The sequence below is a fragment of the Eulemur rufifrons genome, chromosome 17, assembly GCF_041146395.1.
Source record: "Eulemur rufifrons isolate Redbay chromosome 17, OSU_ERuf_1, whole genome shotgun sequence".
Classification (NCBI taxonomy): domain Eukaryota; kingdom Metazoa; phylum Chordata; class Mammalia; order Primates; family Lemuridae; genus Eulemur; species Eulemur rufifrons.
The window spans coordinates 75,095,153-75,110,270 of NC_090999.1; the positions used below are offsets into that span (position 1 = coordinate 75,095,153).

The 15,118-nt window shown below is 38.9% G+C and overlaps 1 protein-coding gene across 2 annotated transcripts in view; it reads right to left on the reverse strand.

Moving 5' to 3' along the window:
- EFNA5 (ephrin A5) overlaps positions 1–15,118 on the reverse strand; it is a 277,684-nt gene that overhangs the window by 203,672 nt on the left and 58,894 nt on the right. The window lies entirely within an intron of this gene.

A 15,118-nucleotide genomic window follows, 5' to 3' on the forward strand; every position in this document is an offset into this window, starting at 1 on the left:
GTAAACCATCACACTTCCTCATGTCTCCACCAAAATGACAAACCAGAGAGACCACCGCCACTTTCTTTCTGCGAAGCAACTCAGCTCACAAGCCATAGCAAAAACAAACAAACAAAAAAAAACCAAACCTCTTTTGACCAGTTTTTCTGAGTAGCCACGAGGAAGCAGTGATGAAGCAAAATCTGTCAAATTTAATGTTTCACAAAAGCAGCAGTGCAAAATATATTAAAAGGGAGGTGAGAAACTAACCTTCAGAAGGGACTGTAGCATGTGAGCTCTCTTCATGCTCCTAGTTAGCGGTTTTTGTGTAATTCTTTGCTGTCCATGGGCGTACATCAGCACCTGTTCTGAAACGGTTCTGAGAGCAGCTGAGTGAGCCCATGATTGGGAGAAGATACTCATCAGATACAGATACTCAGCCATTACGAGCACTCCTCGCTGTCAATCATCCATCTGGGACTGTCAAAACAAAGCCAGACTGCTTCCAGGAGGCAGAGCCTTCCCAGCACAGGACCGGACTTCAGCATCCAGGCATTCTGTGGCTGTGCACCAGGAGAACAAATCTGTTCTTTCTGGAAGGAGAGGAGATTTCCAGCCAAACTGATGACTCTAATGTGGTCGATAATGCCAAGACTACAATGGGAAGCTGTACTGCTTTTGACTTAAAGTCCAACCTACTTATGGTTTCTAAGGCATGCCCAGTTTTGTTAGAGATTTTCAAACCTCTAGAGCAGAGGTGCTCAACTCTGGCTGTACATTCAAATCACCTGGGGAGCTTTTAAAACTACCAATACTCTGGCCTCACCTGACTCAAATTAAATCAGGCTCTCTTGGGGTAGGGTCTTAACATCACCCTCACCCAAGGTGATTCTAAATGTGCAGCCGGCATTGAACCATGGGTCTAGCCTAGAAGGATTAAAGTGAAAAAGGAAACAGAATCAGAAAGGACATGTTAACTCAAAAGAAAAAAGGCAGAGTAAAAGACAGGATGTTGCTATAAAAGGACACTACCACCACTACCAAATAATTACAAACTCACCCTAGATCTCCCTGGACACCTCAGATCTAATTCCTCTCCTGACCCCACCATCAGCCTTTCTCCACCTAAAAATCCTTGTTATTTATAATCTCTTTTTTTTTTTTGAGCTACTAAACTAGAATTACATTCTGCCTACTGGAGAATACTTGTTTCTTATAAAATGGTTACTTGATTAGTAAAAGAGGTAAGACAAAGCAAGATACATGCTTGTCCTCTCATTCCTTTTCATTATACTGGCTCATCAAATAATTAAACTAGACTAGAAAAGGGGCATCTTGTTTCAAATCTGTAAGCTCCGGTACACTTGCTTCGTGGATACAACCTGCTCCGTCTATATTGAAAATGCTAACATCCATGATAGTGTTGAAAATTGTGAGACTTTCTATCAAAGAACAATTCTGAAATTAAGATGGATCGTTAAAGATTATGTATACGGACACTCATTTGTAATCACCTTTTACATAATGTAATTGGATGCGCCACCGAAGCTACCCCAGGCTCATAATGAGAGGTACAAAGAAGGGCTATCGGGTGGAGGTGCTGAGAGGCACAGAGGCCTCAGGAGAAGAAAAGGAAGACAGGAAGGCAGGCTTCAAAGGGAGGGGGCGGGAGGGGCAGGAGGAGAGGAGGAGAGAGGAAAAAATGAGCCAGGTCCCTGCAGGGTGTGGCAGTGAGGGGCTTGAATAACCGTGCCAGCTGCTGTAATCACCACCATCCACAAGCCAAACCCTTACACATAAGCTCAGAGATTCAACTTTTTTCAAAAGTTAATTTTTTAAAGCAAAACCCAAGTTAATAAAATGTTCCAGTAATCCCCTATCATCAAATTTTACTCAATTTGTGGTCTGGAACTTCATTTGTTCATATTTTTAGCTACGAAGTCAGGGCCTGCTTCCTTCCAACCATTTTCTCATCCTTCCCCATCACAGCATTTCCCCTGAGGCCCCACAGGCCTGGGCACACGGGGGCCCCTGGCATACGCCATATACACTGAAGGCCTCCGCTTGAATTCAGGAGAACACAAAGGAAGGAGGTACAGATCACTATGCCCAAAGACCGATGACATTTGGGCCTTTCCATTGTTCCATTGTTCAGTTTCACGACCTGGATACCAAAGTAGCCTTCTGGCCAAAACAGCCGGCTAAGTGGGTGTACCACTTCTTTTATTACTGTATCTCATATCAGATAGTTTAATTTTGTGTAATTTGTGGCATATGGCTGGATTACAAGAAGAAACAAAATGGAATCAAAGAAAGTAAGAGAGAAAGAAGTGGAGTCACTGGTCCTCCCTGTAGTAGCCTGAGAAGTACACTGTAAAAACCAAGATTGAACCTTAGGTTTAAATTTTTTTTTAAACTTCGATTACACAGTTGGGTTGGTTTGTGAATATGGTAATAAGTATAACCTTTAGAATGGAAGGCAGGATGAGCAGATGGAACCTAATTAATAGTGAAATATTATTAATCTGCCTTCCTAAGAGGAAGAGAAGTCAGTCATACTTTACCAAGAAATTTCTCTGTACAATTTAATAAAGGCAGGACTTATTATACGACTAGGGGCTCCTTATGAAATGGATATGTTTGATATAAAGCCTGCACCAAACCCAAATAATTAAAATCACTTCACCCTATCATATAAAGCTTAAATACATCATTAACATGAAGCTTAGTTGTTATATATCACCATGCACTCTTTTAAATTCATTATTTAATACTCTTTACAGACAAAGAAGCAATAACTAATTTGGGGGAACCTGGGAAAGGGAAAGATAAAATTAATTTACTATGAACTCAACTTTGTCATTTCTCTGAAATCGTGAAACATATTTAGAGAAAGGTTCACATCTGGGTAGTCTCCCTAGGATGCCGGGAGTAACACCCATTCCCCTGAGGGTCTGCACTACAACAAAGGGTTAAAAGCACAAGATTCAAAATCAGACAGACCAAGATTTTGTCCCCGTTTTGCTACTGCTAGCTGTGTGCCTGCACACAGCTTGACTACTTTAGATATGTCATACAAGTGGAATCTTCAGTATTTTTCTTTCTGTGTCTGGTTTATTTCACTTAGCATAATGTCTTCCAAGGTTCGTCCAAGTTGTAGCATAGGACAGGATTTCCTTCTTTTTTAAGGTTGAGTAATATTCCTTTGTATTTATAAAGTGCTACATTTTCTTTACCCATTCATCCACGGATGGCCACTTAGGTTGTTTCCAACTCTTGACTATTGTAAATAATGCTGTAATTAACATAGGTGTGCTAGTTTTCTTAATAGAAAGTAACAACAAATGTCTTTTCTTCTTTTTTAAGTAATTTATCAATTATCATTTTAATAATTTAAAAAAGAGCTCAAATTTATTTTTGGCCGCCAAAGGTATGAAAGTTATTTAACTTGTAAAATTGAAATTTCTCTATCTCCCAGCAATAGGAAATACACAGAGTTAGCCGGTTTTGATAACATTCGTCCATTCTCCCCACTGTCCAAAGTAGAAAAGAGGAAAGAAAATACTGAGGATTCTATTTTTGTCACTACTGAGACTTTACATTCTAAGAAAATCAACAAAAAGCAACTTTCCTAAAGTGAAATCTCACTGGTACCTCACTAGACAAAACAGAAAATCAACCAAAAATTGCATTGTGTGGATCAGGACCCCATGAGTCCAATACCCAACATATCTTGCTCTCATATCTAATAACTGTGTGGCTTTGAGCAAGTTACTTAACTTCTCTGATCTTATTTCCTCACCTATAACGTGGGGATAACAACACTCACTTCTTTCAGGACTGGCAGTGATTATATGATTTAAGACAGTTAAACAGCCAAGCACATAAAAATTATTTTTAAAAAAGCTCATTATTTCAAATTTGATTAAAAATATGTTTAAAAGATCTACCAAAAAAGATCAGTAAGGGGAATGAAAACTGTTTTAATCATTGTAAAGCCTAAAATTAACTATCAAAGTGAAGTTATGTCCTATATATGTACATACCATAAGGTATACATGAGTAGGCTAAGACAGATAACATATACAGCCTCATCTTGGTCAAATTTGGTTTCTATCAGACAACCTAACAAATTCCAATGTAAGCTTCCACTCAGCCAACATTACTTGGAAATGGTTTCATCTTCCGCAAAATTATTTCCTTCCATTGGCACTGACCCATCACCACAAACATCATCTAGTTTTTTTCAGAGCGCTGAATTAGTAGCTGGATGCAAGAGCTGAAGAACATCTTGAAACATGGCCATATTGTATCACACAGAATATAGCTTGGAAAAATATTACTTTTCACAAACAAAAAACTTGGCTAGAGGAAAAGGGAAGAGAAGATTAAAACAGAATATCTCCAAGTAAAAAGTGTAGAAAAGGAATTGAAACAAAAACACTGAGAATTAAGTGTACTCAAGCCTTGTGCATTGTTGCTACTTCCAGGAGATGCATTTTGAATATAACAAGATGAATTTCAACAGACCATGAACCAGAGATTTTCAACATGATAAAGGGGAAACGATATATATTCAATTTTTACAAGCACTGAGTGAGCAGAAAACTGAAAATTCTTCAGCTGCTGATAATGTGCTGATAGAAGTGCATCCCCCGACAGAATTCCTAATGAACTGCCAGAAAAATGGAGAAGTATTACACAAACCAGAGAGACCAAATGATTATATATAAGCACACTAACACGGATCTCTAAGAACTTCTATGGTCATTTTCCTATTTTGAATGGGATAATCACTAAATATCATTTGAATAATTTATGCAACCATGTATAATAACCCTAAGAGTACTTAAAGATAATAGAAAATCACAAAGTAATATATGTAGGAGATAATGTTGACTATTTATTGAGCACCTACCACACGTCGGACACTACATATCACACCCCTCATCACTACTCCTCTCTCAATAACAAAGAAGAGGAGACATGGTGTTACTATTCATATTGTGTAGATGAAGAATCAGAGGAGTTAAATAATTTTCCTTACTGGAGTCCTGCCCTGAGTCCTGCATTATTTTTGACATCCATAATAACTGGCTCTGACGCCAAATTGAGTGGGATAGTAAATACTCCAAAAGGACAGGGGATAAGCAAAAACTGCATTTGTCTAAGAGAAGAAGAAATTAAATTCTAAGAAAAGACTACTTGTGTTTAAATATAGAAAAATCAAGGTTCATATTAGACCACAGACTCGATGCAAAACCAGATGTGATGAGCAATACAAAAGAAAAGAAAGACTGAAGAATAAAATAGAATTGTATACTTGAAAAGTTTACAATCTTTCCTTTGGGAGGCTATGTATTATACACGTACCCCAAAGCGACTTCTGAACCCACAGATGCATACAGATCAACATATCGATAGTCTTACAAAGGTCAGAATCCAGAATCAGAATTATGAACTCTGACATTAATTTATTGCTCATCCAGTTACATTTAAATTCTCTACTTCTCAAATCTCAATATAACATTTTTCATGCTTTTTCTCTAAAGTAACCAATAACCTAACTGAAATTTTAATATTTCACTGTATGGAAAATCACACAAAGTTTAACTCTTTACATCTGACTGTGGAGTATTTCTTCTGAATTATATTCATTCTCTTTTAGCTCAAATCACACAGTTAAAGATGCTCAAAGAGGCCAGGGTTGAGACTCAAATGAAACACAAGTCTAGACTGGGGGAATCCTATAGTTCAAAGCATGGGTTCCTAGTTAGGAAGTCTTTGTGGGTATATTAAGGAAGATAAAAACATGCACACTCGGTTTTCCTGTGGCTTAAGAGGTCTATAAGGAAATGGGCAAGGGAACCAGAGGATAAGGATCAGTAGGTATATATTTGAAATGATGTATGTACAAGGTTATTCATTATGGCATTGTTTATATAGCAAAATATTGCAAACAATCCAAGGGTCCATCACTAGGGAACACCTAAATTAATTACAGCACATCCACAAATTAAAAAGTGTGACGTTATAAAGAATAATGATCTGGAAAAATCTCCAACTTAAAAAGCAAGGTACAGAACAGAGTATATAATATGCCCTGCATATGATATGCTTTGAGTAAGAAGGTGGCGATTATAAAACATATTGTATATGCTTGCACAAAAATGGAATACTCAAAAATCTAATAAAAGTGGTTCCCTATATGAGCCAGTATGGAATAAGGTGATGGAGACAGAGATAAAAAGCAAGGCTTCTCAACATGTAACTTTTTCTATCATGTTGATTTTTGAACCTTCTGAAGGTATTAACTATTAAAAAGTAAAATAAATAGATCTTCAGACAATTAGAAACTGATAAAAAATTTTTGATGTGTAATAATCATAAACATCACTGCAGTCCAGAAAGACATCAATAAGTAGCCACCTATAAAGCATGTGACAAAACTTCAGAAGTTTGATGAGGAACAAAGAATAATTGTCAAACTATGTTTCCAGGAAAATCTTATGGTAGTGATGTTGTTATAAAGACTCCAGCGAGTTGCTCTCATTTTTAGAAATGCATCTCTTAGGATGTACCTTGCAACCACTTAACGGCAGCCGCCTCAAGGAAAGCACTTGGAAAAACCTGAAAGTATTTGCTATTGTCCAAAGTGGCAGCTTCCCTTCAGGACTCTCCTTAATCTCCTGAATGCCTTCCAAACTCAGTAAAAAGGAATATCAAGTAGACAGATTCAAGAAATGATAATTACAACAAAACCCAGAATGACAGAAGAACTTGGATGCTGAAGTTCCTCTGATGTCACTTGGATATCGAATATGAGTGATCAGTGTGATTTGGGGTTAATCACAGGCTACTTCCCAGAGGAAGCGAATTTGAGCCAAGGTTTGAAGGTGACAAAAGGGAAATGAATGCCAAGTTGACAAGAGATGAATTGCAGCAAGATTTCACAGGGCTATATGAATAGACAGAAAAGTGGCACAGAAGCTGAAATGCGGGCAACTGTAAATGGCATGCATTTAAGGGAAATGAATATAAATTACGCTTAAAGGATGATCAATGGGCTACAAGGTGTCAGTCACAACCCAAGAAAAGGAACTGCTGGCCATTCATGACTATTCACTGAAGATTCACAACCTAAAACACTTAGGTGGTCCAAAGGCCAACAATAATCTGAAGGTAATCAGCTAAATTACTAAAAATGTTTCCCTTTTGATATACAAATCTGAAATATGTTTATACCTGGTATTCCATCTTAAATCTAGACCCCATACCCTGAAAAGTTGAAGACAGTCTAGAGGAGAGAAACTACATTGATCCAGATAAGGAGAAACCTAGGAGACCTATAAAGATTAGAATCCCTTTATCTAGAAAAATGAAAGCTGAGAAAAGCAATGATCAAGTTCTTATTACCTTTAAACCTTGTGAATATGAGAAATTAAAGCTAGCAGTCCCTATAAAGTATGTGGCAATCCTTAGAGAACTCATTACTCCTAGAGAAGATAAGGGCTGGATCTAAAAGTCACTTCTAAAAAGGTATACATTGTTTCATAGGAAATATATTCATAATATATTATCACTAGAAACAAGGACCCTTTGTAGTATATTCCAAGAAAGGGAATCCTTGACTATCCACAATGCTTTGGCCCCACTGGCAAGCAAAGAATTCATGATGCAGTCCCACCTCTATCTCAGCTCTTATGTCTGCTGGCAGGCCTGAAAGTGGGGAACTCTCAAAGGAACATAATAGAAACCACAAAGCATAGCATTAGGGAAGCACACAGTAATTCACTACCAGTTTCTGCTCACCATTGTTTTGGGCTGCACCGTCTTGTCAGGATTGCAGAAGTAAGCGCTACTCTGAAAAAACAACCCAAATGCATCAAGTATGCAAAATCAAACACGGTTAGAAAATATATATAATTTAATCTCAAGAAGATGGCAAAATAACATGAAAAACTCAGCTGATTAGGCAGATAAGGTAATGACCACCTTTGGGAAAAAAAAATAGGAGTCCATAAGACTTTTAAAAATAGAAAGAATTCCTTGCAACTGACATTAAAAACACTTTGTAAGGGTAAGTGTATTAACTGAGCACTTACTAGTTGCTAGATATTGTGCTCTGATCTCTTTAATTCATGTTTTCTCCTTTTACTTTTGGTTACTATCTCTATAGCAACAGAGAAAAAAAAACTAGATAATTTGTGGAGGTAACCTGGAGTCCTGTGAATTGACTGCATGATAATTCATTGAGATGATAAACTATGCGTGCCAGAATATTCATTAAACACATGAGATGTTTTCTCAAACACCTATGTTTTTGGATACAGTGATTCACAGCTTTCCAAGAACCAATGATTTTTTCCCTTTCTAGCCTTACTGCATATATTTAAACTTTCCTTAATTTACTGAATACCAACAATGAGCATTATCCTGAATTTAACACTCTGGTTGATCTTGGGAAAGAGATGTCAGTTCACAGAGGAGGCAAAGAAGAAATGGGAATTTATGATCACAGGAAATGTGCACATTATTAATGGGATTCAAAGAAAAAACATGCTCCATATGAGGAACTCTTTTCACAGTCCCCATTTAATACAGGAATTAAATTTGGAAAATGGACAGACACCTCATTTAACTATCTAAAACTCAGCTTTGTATAAAATCTTTGTAATTCTGAATATTGATGAGGGGTAGTAGGCAGGGCATGGGACTTCATTACCTCTAAAGAGGCCTGTTAATATATGTGGATGTATCGTCCCAACAAATAACCCTTCCCTGAAAGAAAACAGTCACAGAGACTGTGGGGCAAAGACAGAAATCAGAGCCTATTAACTGCCTGTAGAAGGGAAAGTGAAATTGGTCCTAATTTTTTGGTCAACACTTAGGAAACCCAGAACATCAGGAACAAAACAAAGGAACATTCAAGCTAAATGAAAACAGCAGTTAAAAAGCCCATGTACGTTGTTTTACAGGACAGCAGCAGACACAACAGGACAGCTGTGCCCTCCTGTCCACCAAACACCTCGCAGGCTGGGGACAGGACTAAGAATGTGACTTAATTACAAGGTAATACTTATCTGGTTTCAAGTAGAAATGCTCAAACTGGTCCTAGTTTATAAACGGAAAAAGGAAAGAAAAGCCAATTTGGGATTCTGGAAGTCGAAGCAGGCTCTCAGTGGTTTAAAAGTGGCAGAGGAGAACAGAAATGATCACGAAGGAGCAAAAAGAAAAAAAAAAAAAAAAATACTAGTTAGAAGAGCACCAATGACTGAGAGGCCATGGACTTTGGGATAAAAAAGCCCTAGGTATTGGCAGGAGGCAGGAGAAGCAGCCATCTGGGAAAAATCATAAAAAAGTCAGGCTAAACCTATAGACCTCCAAGGCTCCCGAGTACATTCCAGTATTACCAACGAGTTCAATAACTGGTGTTCTTAATGAGGGTCCTAGTTCATTGACAAAACTCACCATACTTTGTCAGACCACGTCTTGTAATGACTGTGACATTTTAGAACATTTGCAACGAGAGCAACTATAACCATTTCATTGTTTAAAGGATTAAGCAGGTTTAAGCAGAACTCCTTCCTGGACACTCCAGATACATTAGCTACTGCAGGGAAGGTTGTAGTTTAAGGTGTTTCAAAGAGTCACTATTACTTTTCATGGAATTTCCTCCCCATTCCATTCTTAGTTTAGAAAGAAGAGAATACACAGAATTAACTATATCGTTTTTCAAGAAAACATCATAGCAATTTTTATCGTTTGCTTTCATATAAAATTTAGAGGCTTTTCTAAGTGACAGGATGAATCACTGTCTCTGATACACGAGGATTTATACTTAACAGAGATTAATAGGCCATATCTCAGGAGAACGGCGTTCTCATTCTGAACGGTACACACAAACCAAAGGGAAGGGTCCATTTTAGTCATTCACTTCCATAAAATGCAAGTTCATTTCAATTACTACCGTGGCTCGCCTACTAACGAATGGCCCTAACATCATCAAAAACATTAAATCACCAAATTTGTCATCAGTGTTTTCATACACGTTTCCCCTGCTTGGTAAACTGCATTTATTGAGAGCAAAGAACATCAGAAGTGGAAGCACACTACAGACACCACTCTTGTCTGTCCTGACACTCTAACCGTGAGGAGTTGTGACTTATGTTAGCAAATGAAAACTGGTAGGCATGAAATTTCTTTTACACAAGCAAGCCAAAAAGATAGCAGAAATTTGCTTTATGTGTATAATTTTACACCGCAGCAGCATGGTTCCTGCTCATAGAACAAACTGAGTTAATCTACTTTGCAAGAGACAATGACCTTTCAACGCAAGCTGTACTCGGTTTATTCCTTACTTTACAGAAAGTTATCAGTTCTTTAGCAGAATCATCAGGACAAGGTAAATTTGTAAGGACTAATTCAGGTACTCCTTTTTCAAGGTGAAGTATATACATTTCTCAAATCTTAGGGGACATGAGCCAATATTATTCCACATATATGCAATAAATTCAGATAATCGATAAATCTTGAATGATAAATTGAGAGCTAAAAATCTACAAGAGCATGGCTGTTTCTTGTTACTAGTATTAATCTTGTGGTTTTTTTTTTTAAACCAGACCAATTTCATTTTTTAAAAGTCACAAGAGGAGGACATTGGCTGTGGGGATTTCGTGTCTTCTCCGTAGCAATAAGAAATAAACAGGAGCTGGAAGGGAGAAATAGAACACTAGTCTCAGTGAAGGAAATAACTTAATTCAGTACCGTCTGCCCTATAAACATCTGTCTTTGGCCTCGCTGTATTAAAAAAATAGCATGGAAGATGGAATAGAGACATGAGTAACACATATAAGAAAAAAATCATTAGAATTTTTTTTTAAAAAGTGAATATAATAATGCAAGTTGCAACCCACTTCCCGTGGAGACGTGCTGGAATACAGATCTGCACCATCTATATTCATCGCTGCCAGGCTTATTAAAATAGAGGCAGAACGTAAGTGCAAGGAGTTGGGGATGTGCATGAAATGCTTAAGCACCTTACGTGATTCTCATACACCCCACTTGGTCAAAACCACTCCCCTGTTCAAATCACAGTAGCCCACTCAGTAGTTTATCATCTCACTTATTTGAGGGACTCTTAATAATTTCATTGAGTGCTTAATTGTGGGATAGTTTGATAGGTCCACTGGTACCTAAGGCAATTCAGACATTGTTCTAGTCTCTTTCAATCTATAAAAGGTTATTTCCTTCCTATTCCCAGGCACCTGCAGACCAGCAGCCCGATGACAGTGACCTACACCAGTTAAACTAGTCGATTCTTCATAACTGCTTGCTGTTGATCAAATAGGGCAGCAAAGAAAGGGACAGCAGCTCCACTGGGAGGAAGGCCATGTGGGACAAATTAGGTGCCGCTGTAAGATTCAAAAGCTAGGGGGAAAAACAGAGCTAACTAAATGCAGCTGTTAGGATGTGGTTTCTGTGTTTATATTCTTCTCCTTCCCCCTAAAGCCTCTTATGGGTATTAGGAAGGAAAGCACATGTATGACCCAGTGGAGAGGATAGCTCTCTTGACTGTACATGAGGCTGCAGACCATAACTCAGCACATTAGAGACAAAAGTTACCTGCCAGGAGAATGAGGTAGACCTTTATTTGATCATTTTTCTGAAATCCTCTTTTATCTAAATACACTAATACGGCAGAAAATTGCACTGTTAGCAGATACCAGTCATGATAACTGAGAGAAACCCTAAAGGAGCAATAAACCTGAGCTAACTGGAGATTTAAGGCTGACCTACTAGTCTGCAAATGGCACATCCTGTTGCCGTGGTGACCTTTGCCCCCCTCTCCAACCCCCTCCTCAATTCCACCTTCAAACTCTCAGCCCAAGATTTCAATATGGCTCGGTGCCAGAACCTTTCTCCTTGCTTGGGTGCAAAAGTGGTCCTGTTGATCCATACATATTTCAAGAGGCTTTGACTTTCAGCTTTAACTGAGAATTAAAATCACATACTATTTTAAATAACACAGAGAATGTATTGTTCTTACAAGAACCTCCCTTTCCCCTGCCTGCTCTGACCTCTCTTCCCTCCAATATTGTCCTCAATAACGGGCTTTCTTCCCTCCTTGTAAAGCCCATACCAGGCACTGAGAGGAAGCAGGGGGAAGGAAAGTATTTCTATTTCTCTTGGCACTGCATAAAATGGTTTTCTAGGGGATGGAGTATCACTCCTATTTTAATAAAACTCCTGTTTCCTATATAATATTACTCAGGTCACTTCACGGTGAGAAGGTGATCAAAAACAGAGACAAGACCAGGAGACTACACTTGTGAATAGTACTCAGCAGGCCCCACATGCTCCCAATCAAGGCAGCAGGACAACCAAGCCCTCAGCCCAATCCTCCAGCTACTCAAAAATAGCAAATCTAACAATTTCATGTGCCTAGACGAATATCTGTTGCAAATACCTAATGCAATGAAGCCACTTTTTTACTTAACTTTTTTAAAAAGACCTTTCCCAAACTCTGGTATTATCACCTGTACCATAACGAATATGAAAATTTATTTTCTCCAGCTCATATGATTTGTTCCACATAAAGATTTAATGCAGAGGAAAGAACAGACTAGAATAGTGTTGGCCTTAACTCTTTAAAACAGCTTTTCTCTTCCTACTGGGTAAACGAGTAAATGAATCCACTTGATTTATGTAGGGAAACTTAATTCTTTCCTCCCTCCTTCTCCATCTATCTATCCATCTACCTGTTTTGTTTTGTTTTGTTGAGACAGAGTCTCTCTCTGTTGCCCTGGGTAGAGTGCAGTGGCATCATCGTAGCTCACAGCAACCTCAAACTCCGGAGTCCAGCGATCCTCTTGCCTCAGCCTCTCGAGCAGCTGGGACTACAGGTGCGTGCCATGATGCCTGGCTAATTTTTCTACTTTTTAGTAGAGACGGGGTTACCCTCTTGCTCAGGCTGGTCTCAAACTCCTGGGCTCAAGGGATTCTCCCACTTCGGCCTCCCAGAGTGCTAGGATTATAGGCATAAGCCACTGCACTTGGTTCCTGTTTTGTTTTTAATTGCTTTGATGCTAGAGCTCCATGTATGTGTCACTCATAGACACACACACAGAGGTACAGCCCACCCACCCACTGCTAGTATTGTGGGCAGCACGACTTTTATCTGAACCACATATCAGCTGTGTGACCTTGGCAAGTTACATAATTATCTCCAAAACTTCAACTTGCTCTTCCATAAAATCCAGACGATGATTCCTGCCTCATAAGGCTACAAAATAATAGCACAGCAGTAGTGAGCACTCTATAAATATTAGTCCCCATCTTTTCCCCTCTCGTGTACAAGACACTCTGATATCATTTGAATATAGACTTTACAGATCAGTGAATAGGAAAGGGTTTCTTCAGGAGTTTGCTGATGCTGGGAATAGCCCTAAATTTGTTCTCTCCATTGTCAGTTTCTTATTTAAATGCTTCTTACCCCTTCTTTCACAAATGTGTGTTCTCCTACCTTAAAGGGACTGATATTTTCTGTTTCTCTATCCAACCTTTCTCAAAGGTACAAGGGTCTAATATAATTGTATTAGTAATATACACCCAATAGAAACAAAACCATAAATGTAGCCCTCCTGCCATTAGCCTTGACTTTTTAAATTGTGTTTAAAATGTCAATAATTTCCCACTGCAGTGAAAGGCAATATAAAGTTTCATATCCTAAAAGTGATTGTCTATAAATACAAATGAAAACATTCCTGAAACAGACTAATAACAGAATTGGACACATTGGGATAGGAAAGGTGAGCGGTTTGTGATCCTTCCGCCTTCAGTGGGAAGCACACTCAACACACGCTTAAATAAAACAGTTTGAGTGGCCTAATTCCTGCCTTCTGGAGCAGTCACTGCACTCATTTCTTCTCTCCAAACATTTGCAGTAGAGTTTGAGCCTAGTTAATCAATACCTTAAAAAAACTGTTTTAAGACAACACTATCTATTTTACTTTCTTGCCATTTCATGTACAAACCTTTAAAACTAATGATTTTTTCCCCAAAGATTTCAGGTTTTACTAACCTATGTTATAAAAAATAATCTGTTGCTACCTTTTAAATCAATACTCATCATGACAGAGACCACGATCTCTGGTAGCTGAACTTGCATCTTTTCAGCTAAAAATTCAAAGTTTGTCTTCTTTTTCTTCTCTTCACCTCTCAACAGAGGTCATCTCAAACTTGACGCAGAGCGGAGGGGAAGGGGACGGAGGGAGCGTCTGACTACAGGAGACAGGAAAGTAAAGAAGGAATAAATCTGCAGTGTCACAAAGGACCTCACCTTGCTTACTGGGCATGGCCCACATCTATAAAAAGACCTGGACCAGACAAACCTATTACATCTCTCAACATTTCCTCCTTTCCCTAACACTCTTCCCTCATACTCCCAAAGTCACCACCTTCACAATAAAATGCAGATAAGCTGTCAGAGCCTGGTAGTCCAAGCGATCTACTCTCCATCTGCTCGCAAATTTCATGGAGTTTTTAAAATTCAGCACCATATGAGGAAAACAACGTTCGGCAACGTCAAAACGAACACAGACCCAGTTCTTCTCTGAAGCGGGCTGGCAACGTTACATCACTGCTGCTGCAATTAATTCTGATGCGTGTGTTGTACTTATACTATAGAAATGTGCAGCTTTCCCTGAAGCAGGGACTTCAAAAACTAAATGACAGATGCTGGCCTCTAGGTGTCTTGTTTGCTACTCAGAATGCCTGCTTCTCAGTTCAGTCCCCAAACGGCGCCGCCATTCTGCGATTCACATTGTACCTCCTCTGGAGCAACTGTATTAGGAGACTTGATCTAGCCGTGGATGCAACAAAATGAAGACAGATTCCCATGCTGTGGCCCACAGCCTCAGACACAACTTAAAATGTTAAGCCTCATTCATCGTAGAAATTCATCGCTCAAACCCTAGGCTTCCCCTCTCGCTCACGCAGACGTACTCTCAAATGTTATGTCCCATGCAGACAGATCTTGCTGCCTGCGTATCTCCGCTGAATACGCTCTTTGCAAAATATTCTCTTTGTCCCCTGCGTGTCGTGATGCCAGGAGACCACGAGCAGCAGGGTCCCAAGT